This window comes from Euphorbia lathyris, chromosome 2 (genome assembly GCF_963576675.1).
Source record: "Euphorbia lathyris chromosome 2, ddEupLath1.1, whole genome shotgun sequence".
Classification (NCBI taxonomy): Eukaryota; Viridiplantae; Streptophyta; class Magnoliopsida; order Malpighiales; family Euphorbiaceae; genus Euphorbia; species Euphorbia lathyris.
Window position 1 is genome coordinate 33,375,506 of NC_088911.1, and position 15,237 is coordinate 33,390,742.

At 39.4% G+C, this 15,237-nt stretch overlaps 1 non-coding gene across 1 annotated transcript; it reads right to left on the minus strand.

Annotated features, from left to right (window-relative positions):
- Nucleotides 1–5,026: 5,026 nt before the first annotated feature.
- LOC136221055 (small nucleolar RNA R71) lies at nucleotides 5,027–5,133 on the minus strand. Its single transcript, XR_010684846.1, has one exon. It is a non-coding gene; the product is annotated as a small nucleolar RNA R71 (small nucleolar RNA).
- Between the last annotated feature and the right edge of the window lie 10,104 nt (nucleotides 5,134–15,237).

Genomic DNA, 15,237 nt, shown 5'->3' on the forward strand with positions numbered 1-15,237 from the left:
ATCCGTGGGACAGTGAAGAAACTGACATAGCTTGTTGACCGAGAAGGCAATGTCAGGGCGAGTGAGAAGAAGATATTGAAGAGCACCGACAATACTCTGATACTCATCTCCTGATGCAAGCGGACTGCCAAGATTTTTTGACAACGTGGGAGTGGTACTCATAGGTGTCGTGATTGGTTTGGCATCCGCCATGTTTACACGGTCAAGGATGTCGGCTACATATTTTGCTTGACACAAGTGAATACCATCTTTTGAATACTGAATCTCAATGCCCAAGAAATATTCTGCACGTCCCAGATTGCGAATAGGAAATTCAGTTTCAATTGAAGAGATTACACTAATAATGTGAGCCGGTGAGTTACCTGTGATAAGGATGTCATCCACATAACATAATATGTATGTCTGAAGTTTTCCGTTTGTGTGAACAAATAGGGAGTTGTCAGCCAATGACATTTTGAATCCAAGGGAGACAATAAAGTTTCGTAGGCGAGTGAACCATTCTCGCGGGGCCTGCTTTAACCCATATAAACTCTTCTGGAGTAAGCACACATGATCAGCTTTATCGGGATCACGGAACCCTTGTGGTTGTTCCATATAGATTGTTTCAGTGAGGTTTCCATGGAGAAACGCATTCGACACGTCAAGCTGATTAATGAACCACCGGTTGGACGCAGCAATGGCCAGAACTGTTCGTATAGTGGTTGCCTTTACCACAGGACTGAATGTTTCTTTGTAATCAATCCCAGATTTTTGAGTAAATCCACGTGCCACAAGCCGTGCTTTATATTGGTCAATGGATCCATCCGACTTCTGTTTTGTGCGAAAGAGCCAGCGAGAGGTAATGACATGTCTTCCTTGAGGTCGTGGAACTAGTCTCCAAGTTCCGTTATCAAGAAGGGCTTTGATTTCTTCTGACATAGCTTGTCGCCATTCAGGTAATTTGTGTGCTTTGATAAAACACGTAGGATCAATCACCCCATTTTCATGCGACACTAGTAGTGCTTCGAATCTACCACGTGAATGCAATGTTGTGTGCCGAAGTTGCATTGCATGACGTCTTGCTGTATCGGGTTCAATTTCCGCTGTAGGTTCATGCATGGAGGGAGCTTGCACAGACACCATTGGTGCAATTGCGAGGCTATCTGAGTTTTTGTTTGCACGTGATCTGCTGTCCGTCGTCATGTTGATTGTCGCGTTAACAACCGGGGCATTTAGCGCTGCCGCAGCAGAGCACGACTCTTGTGTCGCACCATGACACTCTTCCGCTGTCGCTGCGCCAGACAACTGGACGGGTTGGCTGCCATTGTTTTGGTCAACGAGCGAGACCCGCAGCGTGCCGTCTCGATAATGTGCATCCTCACTAGCAGTTGCCGGGATGGCTGCTGTAGCAGCAACGCCGTTTATGGCTCACAGCTCCAACGCCGTATATCGCTGATTTGCGATAGGCGTATTAGCGAATGACGAGGCCAGATTTGTACTGTCATTCTCAACAATGGAATTTGCATGAATAGCCACGGGTTCCACAGGGATATGAGAAGGCAATGAGTGAGAAACAGGGATAGAGGATCGAGGAGTACCTGGATACGGTCCGAGAATTGAAGGTAGTCCTAGTGTCGTCGCTTCCAACCCTGCGCTAGTAGAGAGAGGCGTGATGACCGGTTGAGCTACCGGGAAGACTACGTCATCGTGCTTGACAAATTTACAGATGTAAATTCTTCCTGTGGATATGTCTAAGCATAACTCGCCCGAATGATTGGACGAAGGTCCAAGATAAACACAGAGTTTGGAACGAAAATCAAACTTGTTTTTGTTATAAGGTCGTAGTAACGGATAGATTCCACTACCAAATATTCGAAGAAACGAGTAAGCAGGTTGCTTGCGATAAAGCATAAAAAAGGGAGAGCGATTCCTAAGTGTTTTGGTAGGAAGGATATTGATCATGCGTATGCTATGAATCATGGCATAATTCCAGAATTTTAGAGGTAAATTAGCATTAGCTAACATGGTCAGACAGGTGTCTACTACATGCCGAATTTTCCGTTCAGCAATGCCATTCTGAGCATGAGTGTGTGGACAAGCAATCTTGTGCACAATTCCATTTTCATGGAGAAAAGGCTGAAGTTTTTGAAATTCACCCCCAAAATCGGAGTAGAAATTTTTTACTTTAGCATCATACTGATTTCTAATCATTGCAAGAAAATTTTGGAATGTTAAAGCTACTTCACTTTTATTCTTTAGACAAAAAAACAAGCTGAAGCGAGTAAATTCATCAATGATAATAAAAAAATAGCGATGTCCATTGATAGGAGGAATAGGGGCAGGACCCCAAACATCCAAATGCAAATTTTCAAATTGAAAAAGTACTAGAACGAACAATTGAAGGTAAAGAAGTCTGAGATAATTTTCCTAAAGGACAAAAGGAACAACTACTGGTAGGTGCTGAAGATAATAAATCATTATCTTTTAAAATTCTACTAACTGTCTGATTCTGACAATGACCAAGCCGTGCATGCCACCGCTCAAAGGAAACCTTCTCTTCGACTAGCGCCTCTTTCAAGTTGGGTGGAAGCACATAGAGCCCATCCTTACTCGGACCGCGTAACAGGATTTCCCTAGTAGTTTGATCCTTCACAAGAAAATGGTTAGGCCAAAATTCAAAGAAACAAGCATTATCACGAGTGAAATTCTGAACAGACAATAAGGATTTAGTGAGCTTGGGTACCAATAAAATATCATAAATTTTAAGATGGTTGATATGAGATTGACCAAGATGAGAGATTTTCAAACCTTGCCCATTTCCAAACTGGACCGTATCATTGCCAGGATAAGGATGCATTTGTTGTAGCTGACTTTGCTGAGTCGTCGTGTGTGTTAAGCCCAAAATATACCTAAAATATCATCGTTAATTACATCAATATTGCTACGAACTTGTGCTATTTATAACTGTTTAGGAAGCTTTTACTCTCGAATATGTTTCTTTCTTGTAAGGTACATAAATATTTGATAAAATCCAAATAGGAACGAAAAGAGCTCAAAAACAGAAGAAAAACCCTACAAAAGGAGTCGAAGACGACAGAAATTAATAACGCCAAATCGAGGACGCGAACAAAAGCAAAAGAACCAAAAAACGTTCCGTGTCGCGACCGCGGCCCCCAAATTCACGGTCGCGACACGCGTTCCCCAACTTTTCCTTCCTTCGTTTGAAGACCAATTGATGCTCCCCCATTCTCGGTAGAGAATTTAATATTCTCGGTACGAGCAGGAGTTTTTAGAGGCATAGTTACACACTTTCGTTTTCGACGAAACGTGATCATTCGGGTGGATAAAGACATCCTTTCGCAACGGACACGAAACTTCAATCAAGGCTCTTCAACATCTATAAATAAAGAGTTGATGGAGAGTTAAAGATGTGTAGAAAAAGAGATTAGTATAGAATTTATGCAGAAATTCCGAATCAAGTGATTCAGAAGTTAGAAGTTTTATTTTGTTCAAAAGCAATATGCTGTACACACATTGTTTATTCAATAATAACAAGTTTAGTAGCGTTTAGACATTGTTCCAGTTTAGTTTTCATTTTGGTAGTAGACCGACCCAGTCTCTATTACGAAGATTCAACGAGAAGATTGAGTAGAGGATCCGCCCCTGAGCCAGACAAACTCTAACGAAACCCAAGGAAAGGATTGACAACCCGTTCACTTGCAAGTCGTCGAATGTTTCCATGCTCCATGTTCTCTGTAAACTTGTATCAATTTATATTTCATCTAATAAAGTCCGTTCTATTCGATAGATTTTTATGCAGCACTTATGGTAACCAATCCACTAAAGTGACTGCTGGTGTTTTCATTAAAACGTATTTAATTCAAAAATCTTTACAAGGAAACTTTGTTGAACACTTAGGCAAATTATTATCTCGAAAGAGTTTTAATTTGATTAAGGGCAACTATCCCGAAAGGGTTTTGTCATGTTCAAAGCTAATTAATTAGAGGTTCCGTCATTTATTTCATCTTTATAATTCGTACAAAGTTTAAAATTGTTTTCTTTGCTTAATGCAAACAAATACATCTGTTTACTTTTCTAAAAAGTACTAAAAGTTCCTATCTTGCAAATTCATTCTTAAATCAGAGTATTTTCTAACGTTTTCATAATCTAATCTAATTCTCATTCTAGCAATTTCAAAACCAAAACCGATTAAACGATTTGTCCATATCATAAACCTAAAAGTAAATTTAACCGATTGTAAATAAGTTTTGTTAAAAAACGTTCCATGTGGGATCAATATCTTTTATTACTACAAGCGTATACCGTGCACTTGCGGAAATCACTCAACAAGTTTTTGGCGCCGTTGCCGGGGAACGCCAAAATTTTTGACAAAATTTTAAATTTTTCGTGTTTTATTACGAATCTAGGTTTATTCATACTTATTCAAACTTTTATATTTTATTTATTTTCAATTACTAACATATTTATTTTTCAAATTCTGTTTTGTAGGTAGTTTCGGTTCGTGCGAAATTTCAAGTTCATGCGCAGTTCTCGAAGTTCAGGCACGTCACCAGATCCTATTGACCCAGAAATTGAAAGAACTCTTAAAAAGAACAAGAAAGAAAAGAAAAAGAAAAACAAAACTCCAATAAAAACTAGAACTACCGAGCCAGAAGTTATGGCCACACTTATGGATTACGCTAGGCCAGGAGTGGCCGGTGTAACAAACAGTATAGTTAGACCCCAAATTAATGCAAATCAATTTGAAATTAAGCCTGCGTTGCTTAATATGTTACAAAATAACGTAACATTTTACGGGTTACCTAACGAAAATCCTAATACCCATTTGACAAATTTCTTAGAAATTTGTGACACTTTTAAAATACCAAATGTGACTGCAGAAGCAATCAATCTTCGCCTTTTTCCTTTTACTTTGAAGGATCGAGCCAAAGAATGGTTAACTTCTATGCCAGCCGCATCAATTGAGACTTGGGAGCAATTAGCCCAAACATTTTTATCAAAAATTTTTCCTTTAGCAAAAACCGCAAGAGTCATTAAAGAGTTAACATCTTTTTCTCAAAATGATAATGAAACTCTTTGTGAGGCTTGGGAACGTTTTAAAGAACTTCAACGTTTATGCCCACACCACCAATTGCCCGCTGAACTTTTAATGCAAACATTTTATAATGGATTAAATCCTACGACTAGAGGTTCATTGGACGCTATGTCTGGAGGGTTATTCATGAAGAAAACATCTGCCCAAGCAAGAGAACTTTTGGAGGAAATGGCAATCAACAACTATATGTGGCCCGCGGAATGTGGACACGTACCATTAGCGAAACCATCATCCTCAACAACATCATCAGTTAAAGGTATAGTGAATCTTGATCCAGTAGCGATGTTGCAAGCCCAATTTTCTGCCTTATCGCACAAAATTGATAGGTTTATGGCACCGTGTGATTCTAATGGTAAGCCAATCCAAACAGATGTGGATTATGAAGGTATGAGTGAAATCGAACAGGTAAATTTTGTCCAAGGGCAAAACCAAAATAATAACCCTTACTCTAATACATATAATCCTGGATGGAGAAATCATCATAACTTTAACTGGAGAGATAATAATAATGCTAATGCTAATCAAAATCGTACTACCAATTATCAAAATCAATCAAGAGATACGATTAGCACTTTATCTTCTAAAATCGACAAATTTATTGATGCTATGAGCGGAAAAATAAGTAATCACGACGATGGTTTTAAACGGATCGAGAATAAATTCGATCAGCTTATTAAAAACCAATCATCTAGCATCCATAATTTGGAGATTCAAATTGGACAACTCGCTAAATCAATTCCATCCTGCAAAGAGGGAAGTCTTCCAAGCCATACGGAAGAAAATCCGAAAGAGCATGTTAAGGCTATCACTCTTCGTTCAGGGAAAAATTACTTAGGCCCGGAAATTTCCGGAAATTCGACTTTACCTGGAACTGATTTACCGACGCCCAAAGAAGAAGATACATTAAAACAAAAAGATGCACCAATTGACTCTAGTACAAAAACTTTTGTACCCAAACCACATTTTCCACACAAAGTCCGTAATAAGGACTATGACAAACAACTTTTAACATTTTTAGACAAACTTAAGAATTTGCATATTAATTTAACGTTTATGGATGCGATTACACAAATTCCCAATTATGGTAAATTCCTCAAAGATTTAATTTCAAAGAAAATCAGTTGGGAAGGAATTTCATCCATTTCACTAACTGAAGATTGTAGTTCAATTGTGTCAAGTAATTTGCCCACGAAACTCAAGGATCCCGGATGTTTTACCATTCCATGTAAATTGGGAGATATTGAATTTCCCAGTTGTCTCTGTGATTTAGGAGCAAGCATTAACTTGATGCCATTATCTATTTTTAATAAGTTAGGCTTAGAAGAAGACATCAAACGTACCAATATGGTTTTGCAATTAGCGGATCAAACCACTAAAAGACCATACGGTATAATTGAGGATGTTTTAGTTAAAGTTGACAAATTTATTTTTCCTACCGATTTCGTTATTTTAGATTTTGCTTATGACGTAAATTGTCCGTTAATCTTTGGTAGACCGTTCATGAACACGGGACGTGCTCTAGTTGATGTGTCGGAAGGGAAAGTAGTTTTAAGAATAGGCGATGATAAGATTGAGTTTGATATGAATCAAGCAATGAAATATCCTATGGAGGATTTCGCTTGTATGAAGCTTGATTTAATTGAAGAATGTGTAAATGACATTGTTCAAAAAGAAGAAATAATAGAACCTATAATGAGTGAGGAACTAGAAGATAAGGACCCAGAACCTTTGATTCGAGAAGATGGACCAGTTCCGCCTTCACTTATAGTTCCACCTAAATTAGAACTTAAAGAATTACCAAGTCATTTGAGGTACACTTTCTTAGGCGAAGGCGATTCTCTACCTATAATTATCTCTAACAAATTAACACAAGTCCAAGAAGAGAAATTGAAAGAAGTTGTTAGAAATAGGATAGGAAGTATGGGTTGGAAAATTTCAGACTTAAAAGGTATTAATCCGAGCATTGTAATGCACAGAATTCACTTAGAAGAAGATAAGCCACCTAAAGCGGATAGGCAAAGATGCCTAAATCCGAATATGAAGGAAGTAGTAAAAAATGAGATTACTAAACTTCTGGACAATGGAATCATCTACCCTATCTCGGATAGTGAATGGGTTAGTCCAATCCATTGTGTCCCTAAAAAGGGAGGCATAACAGTTGTAAGGAATGAAGAAGGTGAATTAATACCTACACGAACCACCACTGGTTGGAGGGTTTGTATAGATTATAGAAATTTAAATAAAGCAACTAGGAAAGATCATTTTCCTCTTCCTTTCATTGATCAAATGATCGAAAGGATAGCTGGTCACGCTTTCTACTGTTTTCTAAATGGTTACTCCGGATTCTTTCAAATATACATTTACCCGGATGACCAAGATAAAACAACCTTCACATGTCCTTACGGAACATTTGCATATAGGAGAATGCCATTTGGTCTATGTAACGCACCTGCAACATTTCAACGTTGTATGACTGCAATTTTTAATGATTTCATTGAAGATATCATGGAAGTTTTTATGGACGATTTTTCAGTTTATGGAGATTCTTTTGATTCGTGCCTAGAAAACTTGGATAAAGTTTTGTCTAGGTGTGAAGAAACAAATTTAGTATTAAACTGGGAAAAATGTCATTTCATGGTTGACGAAGGAATTGTTTTAGGTCACAAAATATCTGAAAAAGGATTAGAAGTAGATAGAGCAAAAACCTCAGTAATAGAGAAACTACCCCCTCCAACTACTATTAAGGGAGTAAGATCATTTTTAGGACATGCCGGTTTTTACAGAAGATTTATTAAGAATTTTTCTGTGATTTCCAAACCATTCACTAATCTACTCATGAAAGATTCTACCTTTGATTTTAATGAAGATTGCGTTAAAGCTTTCGAAACATTAAAAACAGCTTTAGTCAGTGCACCTGTTATTGCTAAACCCGATTGGGATTTACCATTTGAAATTATGTGTGATGCAAGTGATTTAGCTGTCGGATGTGTTTTAGGTCAAAGGAAGGATAAGAAACTTCATGTCATTTATTATGCAAGTCACACACTTTCCGGTGCACAATTAAACTACACTACAACTGAGAAAGAAATGTTAGCTGTAGTTTTTGCATGTGATAAGTTTAGGTCATACTTGTTAGGTTCGAAAGTTATTATTTACACTGATCATGCAGCATTAAGATATTTATTTGCTAAAAAGGATGCAAAACCACGTCTAATTAGATGGGTTTTATTGTTACAAGAATTTGATATAAAAATAAAAGACAACAAGGGAGTAGAAAACCTTGTCGCCGATCATCTATCGAGACTTGAAGATGAGAACGGTCCTATAGGTGAAACTAACGGTATACGAGATGATTTCCCTGATGAACATCTCTATCAAATGAAAAGCGTCATGTCACCCTGGTATGCAGATATTGCTAATTATCTTGCAGCCAATATTGTTCCGGAAGGATTAAATTTCCAACAAAAGAAGAAATTTTTCTTCGACATTAAACAGTACTTTTGGGAAGATCCTTTTTTGTTCAAAACTTGTGGTGACGGGATAATTAGGAGATGCGTTGGTGAAAATGAATATGAATCCATAATGTCGGAATGCCATTCTAGCTCTTATGGAGGACATAATGGAGCTACCAAAACAGCAGCTAGAATATTTGAATGTGGTTTCTTTTGGCCTACGATGTTTAAAGACGTCTGTTCATTTATTACTCGTTGTGATAAGTGCCAAAGAACAAGAAATCTAGGAAGGAAATATGAGATGCCCCTCACAACCATATTAGAAGTTAAAGTCTTCGATATGTGGGGAATAGATTTCATGGGACCTTTTCCCCCTTCTTTTGGTAAAACTTACATATTAGTTGCCGTTGATTATGTTTCAAAGTGGGTTGAAGCAATTGCAACCCCGACGAGCGATTCTAAAGTTGTCGTTAATTTTCTTGACGATATATTTTGTAGATTTGGTTGTCCAAGAGTCATCGTTAGTGATGGTGGTGCTCATTTTATAAACCGAAGTTTTGAAACGCTTATGAAAAAATATGGAGTACGCCACCGCGTATCAACGCCATACCATCCTCAGTCAAATGGTCAGGCGGAGATATCAAATAGAGAACTCAAATGGATTCTAGAGAAAACAGTTTCATCCTCAAGAAAAGATTGGTCTTGTAAACTAAATAATGCGTTATGGGCATACCGTACTGCATTTAAAACACCAATAGGAATGACTCCATACCGCTTAGTGTATGGAAAGGCATGTCATTTGCCTGTCGAATTAGAACATAAAGCCTATTGGGCTATTAGGGAACTTAACTTTGATTTACGACAAGCAGGTAAGAAACGTTTGCTCGACTTAAATGAGTTAGATGAGTTACGCCATCTATCTTAGGAAAATGCAAAGATTTATAAAGAAAAAGTGAAAAAATGGCACGATGCCAAAAATTAAAGTCAAACACTTTAATGTTGGGGATAAAGTGCTGTTATTTAATTCACGACTTCGTTTATTTCCAGGAAAACTTAAGTCCAGATGGATAGGACCATATTTAGTCGTCAAAACATTCGATTATGGTTCTCTAGAACTGGAAGGTCCTAACGGAATTCGTTTCAAAGTTAATGGTAATCGATCTAAAATCTATTACGAAAATATTTTACAAATAGAAATTCCGTTCGTAACAAGATTTTCTGACGTATAAATCACTCAGTTTTTCGATCACAGTTTATTTTGTTTTCTTTTTATATTTTTGTTCATTTTATTTTATTTTTATTTTTATTTTTAATTTTATTTTTTTTTCCACATGCCATTTTTGTGATTAGATGCCTTTATGTTATGATTTATATGCATAAAATTTGTTTATTTCATGATTTTAGAATTAATTTTAGGAAATTAGAGTGAAATTGAAGTTTCAGGCAATTCTCTGCCGAGAATTTGGAATTCTCTGCCGAGAATTCTATTTTTCAGATTTGTCCAAAAGGTTAGATTTTCTCTGAACTTACCGAGAATCATAAATTCTCTACCGTGAATCAGGACATGGCTTACGACGCCTGATTTCCGCAAGGAAATCAGCGTGTCACGACCGTGAATTCAGAATTCTCGGTCGCAACACGCGAAATTCCTGTACACTCAGGACTGAATCAACCTAAACCTTTCGACAAACCTCTTGACAACTGAAACCTTAAGTTTCTTCATTCCCGAAAGGTGTCATTTTATATCTTTTCATGATTAAAACAACACCTCTTTTCATCTAAAACTCTTATAAATTAGTCCTAGAGGATGCAAGTTCTGTTACAATTCTTTTCATCTTTATCAGACCTCTGCTTTCTTCAAAACACCATTTTCTATTTAGTACCAGAAACTTTGTTTCCTTCAAACCAACACCATGCCTACCAAATACAAAACTTCAAGGCACAAGGCTGCCTCAAGCAATAAACGCCCAGACTTATCCAAGCGATATGGGGCGCCTTTTCCTATCTTCAATCACGATGAAGGTAGTGTTGGTCCCTTGTTTAGTTGCAAGTATAGTTCCAAGGGGGGGTTAGGAACTATTTAAACTTTTTTTGCAATTTAGGCAGACTTCTTTCTCTAAAGAAAAAGGTTTGAACAGCGGCGCTGAGTAAACAGCAAGATACTGGCTTAGTCAACAGGTGACTAGGTCAGTTCCTCAGCTTGAGTCAGGTGATAGCACTTGGAGTCTATTCCTGAACTCAGACGTTCAACGCGCACAACTCAACTTGACCTCTTTACTTGGTCAGTTTTGATTATTTAAAGCAAGCAATATAAATTAGGAGTTAAGGTTTAGAAATACTTCACTCAGCAGATTTATCCAGGTTCGGCTTCTTCTAAGCCTACGTCCTGTCCCCGGAACACTTCCGAGATTTCGAATCCTCTACTGAGCTCTTTAAAGGTAGAGCCTCAAACCTTTTACAATATCAGCAATTGAGTATGACAAGAGTACCTTCCTCTATACTTCTACTCAATCCTAATCTCTCCGCTGAGTACTTAAACCCGAGTACTCAGCCTCTCCTTTCTATTTCTAGAAATGATAAGTGTTTTTGTCCTAATACAAAGATGTGCTAAGACACTTTAGACGATTTACAATCACTCTAGACTTTTACACAAATATGAAAATGTAGTGTAAGAAATTTGCTTTGCTTCTTGCTTGCAGAACTTGTAGAGATTTGGTCAGCGTAATGGCTTGATCAAGTTCTGTGTGTTGTGAAGCTTGTGATGGCACTATTTATAGAGACGTCTGGTCATTCGGTCATTTCGAATTTCGAAATAACCGTTGGAAGGAAACGGCTATATGTCGTTGTCATCCTGACTTGCATAGAGCTCTCGGCCAATCATAATCGTGTATCTTCTGTCCTCGGTCAGCACAGCAGATGGTCTCTCCTTTTATGGTAAAGTCAACTAGACAACATACTGTGTCGTCTGAACTTTGCCAAAAGAGGAAACACTTTGTCTGGAAGTTTTCCTTTGCCAGCTGCTGTCTTGTACGCTTTGTCGAGACTACTCAGCAGCTTCATCTTGAAGTTGTTCCCGAAGGTCTTCTAGATCCTTCCGTTTGCTGAGTTGCGTTTTGTTCAAAACGGCAACGTCTTGACATACGCGAGCCGAGTGTACTGAGTTGTTTGACTTGGGCCTTGGCTTCCGTATTGGGCTTGGGCCTTTTTATCCTTATATCTTATAACAGTTTTAACTCAACATTGAACAAACACATTAGTAGAATAAATCAAAGCATTTAAACTTAGTGTGTTTAGAATATGTATTTTAAGTTATACTTAAACAATTTTGTCAAATCAAAATTATGTGGAAAGATGTTTCAACAAACTCCCCCATTTTGATGTTGGCAAAACTATTCAGCAAGGAACTCAGTATGAGCTCCCCTATGATAGTTAACCTAGTATAATTTAGCAAACTCCCCCGTAAGGGTTGAGCTACTGACTTAGTTTTACTTAAGACATTTAAGGATTTAAATGAGTAAGTCTAAGGTCAGTTTTCAGATATAGGTCAGCTATTTCAACATATTCTATTTACTCAGTATAAAGCGGAAGGTTTAGTCATATAGAGTGTGCTGAGTAATTTGTTGTTCAATGAGTTCTTATCAGAATATTTCATAAGTATATGGGTTCATGTCAAACATGTTATCAGCATATAATTTAGTTAATATTACAAGTTTTAAACATAGCTGATTTAATTGAAGATACATAAGGACTCAGTACATAAAAGCATATATCATAACTCAAGATTTGAATAAGAGAAGTAAGTATGATATATTGATAGAAGTCAGCAATTACACAGCAAAAAGAAATAAACATAGCACATATTACAAAAGTTAAGACCTAGCCTATCTATTTCTTTTTCTTGCCCTGTGACTAACTTCTCTCGTACTGACGTTGCTCATGCTGAGCTCTAGCAGCTTGCGCTTTCTCCCCGTTTTGTCAACCTCAGGGAGCTTAAACGCATCGGTTAAGACAACGCGAGTCAGTTCTTGTGAAAGCTCTTTTAGTTTTTCAGCACTTTCATTGACGCCATCAAAAATGGCAACTCCATCAGCTGATACTTCGACTGGTATATGAAGATCAGCAGCACTGAGCATATTTACACTGAAAGCTTGTGCTTTGGCTTGCCAAATGAGAGCTTCAGTGAGGCCAGCGGAGACTTGGTGGAATGTCTTCAGAAGTGCTGAGTCATAGTGATGTCGTTGAATATTATTATGACGGATATGGTTGAAGGATTGTTGTGCGAGGGACAGCAATTCATTCTGCTTCAACGCGTCAGTATCCATTTCTTGCTTGTTCAGGTTAAGTAGCCTGACAGCCTCACTGATTTGCTCAACTGAGCACTGACTATAGGACACCATTTGCTCATTTGTCTTGAGTTGCTCAGTATGCAGCTGAGCAAAAAAGCATCTTCAGTTCTGAGGAAGTGGCGTAGTCAGTGTTCACAGCAGATAACTTCTGGACTTGCTGATGTAGCGAGTTCAGATGTTGAATTGTGGACAGTTGAATCTCTGCCAACTTGGCAAGTGAGTCTTGCTTTGCTTGCTGGGCTTGAAATGATAAGACGACATTCAGCAGGTCCTTGAGTCCCTTGACTTCGTTGAGAAGTAGAGTGACTTGGGAGAGCTGAGTTGTCTCTGGGAATGAGGATCCAGCAGCAGGTGAAGCAGACTGTTGAAGATCTTGGATGAGAGCTTGCACTGAGTCGATGAGCTTCTTGCCGGACTCAGTGGCATCCCTATGTACATCCATATGACCAGAAGAGAAGGGTGTGAAGGGAGTACCCTGGTCAGCGACAGGATGAGTTTGCTCAATCTGCACTTGAGATGGAGGAATTGTTGTGTGATCGACAGAGAGATTGGTTGTAGAGGTGTTAACTCGAACACTGTCTGTGCTGACGGCAGAAGGATGGGGAGTCAGCACCATGCTTGAGGCGACAGCATGAGCAGTGGTCGGTTCAACCTGACTGGTTGAAGTAGTGGAAGTATGATGCTCGGCATGTTCCTGTTGAGAAGAAACAGAGGCTTGTTTTTCCAACGGCGTTGTAGTAGAGGAAGTTGAGGGCCGTTTGAAAAATTTTAATTGGACGGTAGAAGGATCCTTTGTTGGCTTGGAGAGGACAAGTTCAGGAATAGATGGTGATTGCAAAGGGGGTTCACTGACCATTTTCTCACTGGTCTTAACCAGCTTTCGCCTTCTACGTGGTGGAGAGGTATGATGAGCAGGTTCTTCTGAGTGAGTAGGTTCTTTTTCCTCAGTATGGGTCTGGTCAGCTTGATCCACTTGCTCAACTCCAGCAGCTAACTCAGTGTCAGTCTGCACAGCTCCACCAGCTAACCCAGTGTTAGCGTCCTCAGCTTCAATTTCGCTGTCATACTCTTCAGACTCCTCAGCGTCATCCTGACCGCTGGTTTCATCGTCTTCTTCTTCTTCCTCAGTATTATCTCCATCAAGTTCTTCCTCAACTTGGGAGATGAAGTGGTCATCTAACTGGACCTCAGGTTCCTCAGCATCAGTACCTTGGCATTGAGTGAAATGAGAATCACCCGGTACAATAAAATCTGTCGGCATGACGTCGAGAGGTGCCAGTGTTGAAGACTTCTGCTTCTTCTGAGGTAGCCCAGCAGCTTCCTCAGTGTCAGGCTCATCTTGCCTGCTTCTCTTCTCAGCTGACTTTCCAGCTGACCTCTGCCTCTTTGCTGGAGACACAGCATTAGGTGCCTCAGCAGGTTTTCTCTTGCGAGAAACTGGGGCCTTAGTTCTTCGCCCTTTCTTAGGCTCAGCAATAGTCTCCTCAATCTGATCAGCTTGGCCAGCAGCAGCAGCTTTTCCTTTCTTCAAGGGCTGTCCAAATTTAAGTGCCCTTAGCGAGGCAGCTGTGATTTCGGTTCCTCTGAAAGATTCCTCACCTTCGAGGTCAATCTTGTGGTCGATGAGGATCCTGGTGATGATTGATCCCAACCTCATTGTACCCGTGCTGCGCAGGAACCCAGCAACTAAGAAAACTGGCATGTTGATGGGGGTGTACGTCAGCATGTGCCATATGAAGCATTGTTCAAAGTTGGTTGCTGATGTAGTGCAGTTGATCTTTGGGTAAATGAAATAGCTCAGCAGGTAGTGAGCCATCTTCTGATGCTGTCCCATCGAAGATGCTGAGATCTCTCCTGAGTGACCCTCAGGTTTGTAGAAGGTATGGACGTAGTCGGTCTTGTCCTGATCTCCTGACTTTCTCAGCCTTACTCCCTCAGTTTTGAGCTGGAGGAGATTTTCTATGTACAGAGGGTTGATGAAGATGGTTTTCCCTTTTACTTCAGTGCTCAGGTAGTCGGCGGAGTCACTGGCAACCTTGAGGTTGTGGTAAAATTCCCTCACTAGGTCAGGATATGTCTCATCCCTGACCGAGAACAGCCCAGTCCATTCATTCTTGGAAATCCACTCAGCAAATGGCTGTTCGTTCTGTACAAAGTGCTCCGAAACCCATCTGGAGGGGTCTACCTTCCATTCTCGTACATTGTCGAAGACCTTTGAGTAGGTCCTGATCTTAACAGCTTTCCCTTGGCCAGAGGTTTGGCCAGTTTTACCCTTGCTCGGTGTAGAAGGGTTTCGTGAAGGTTCATCGGAGCTGGAGTTTTGGTGGCCGGCACCGAAGACGTT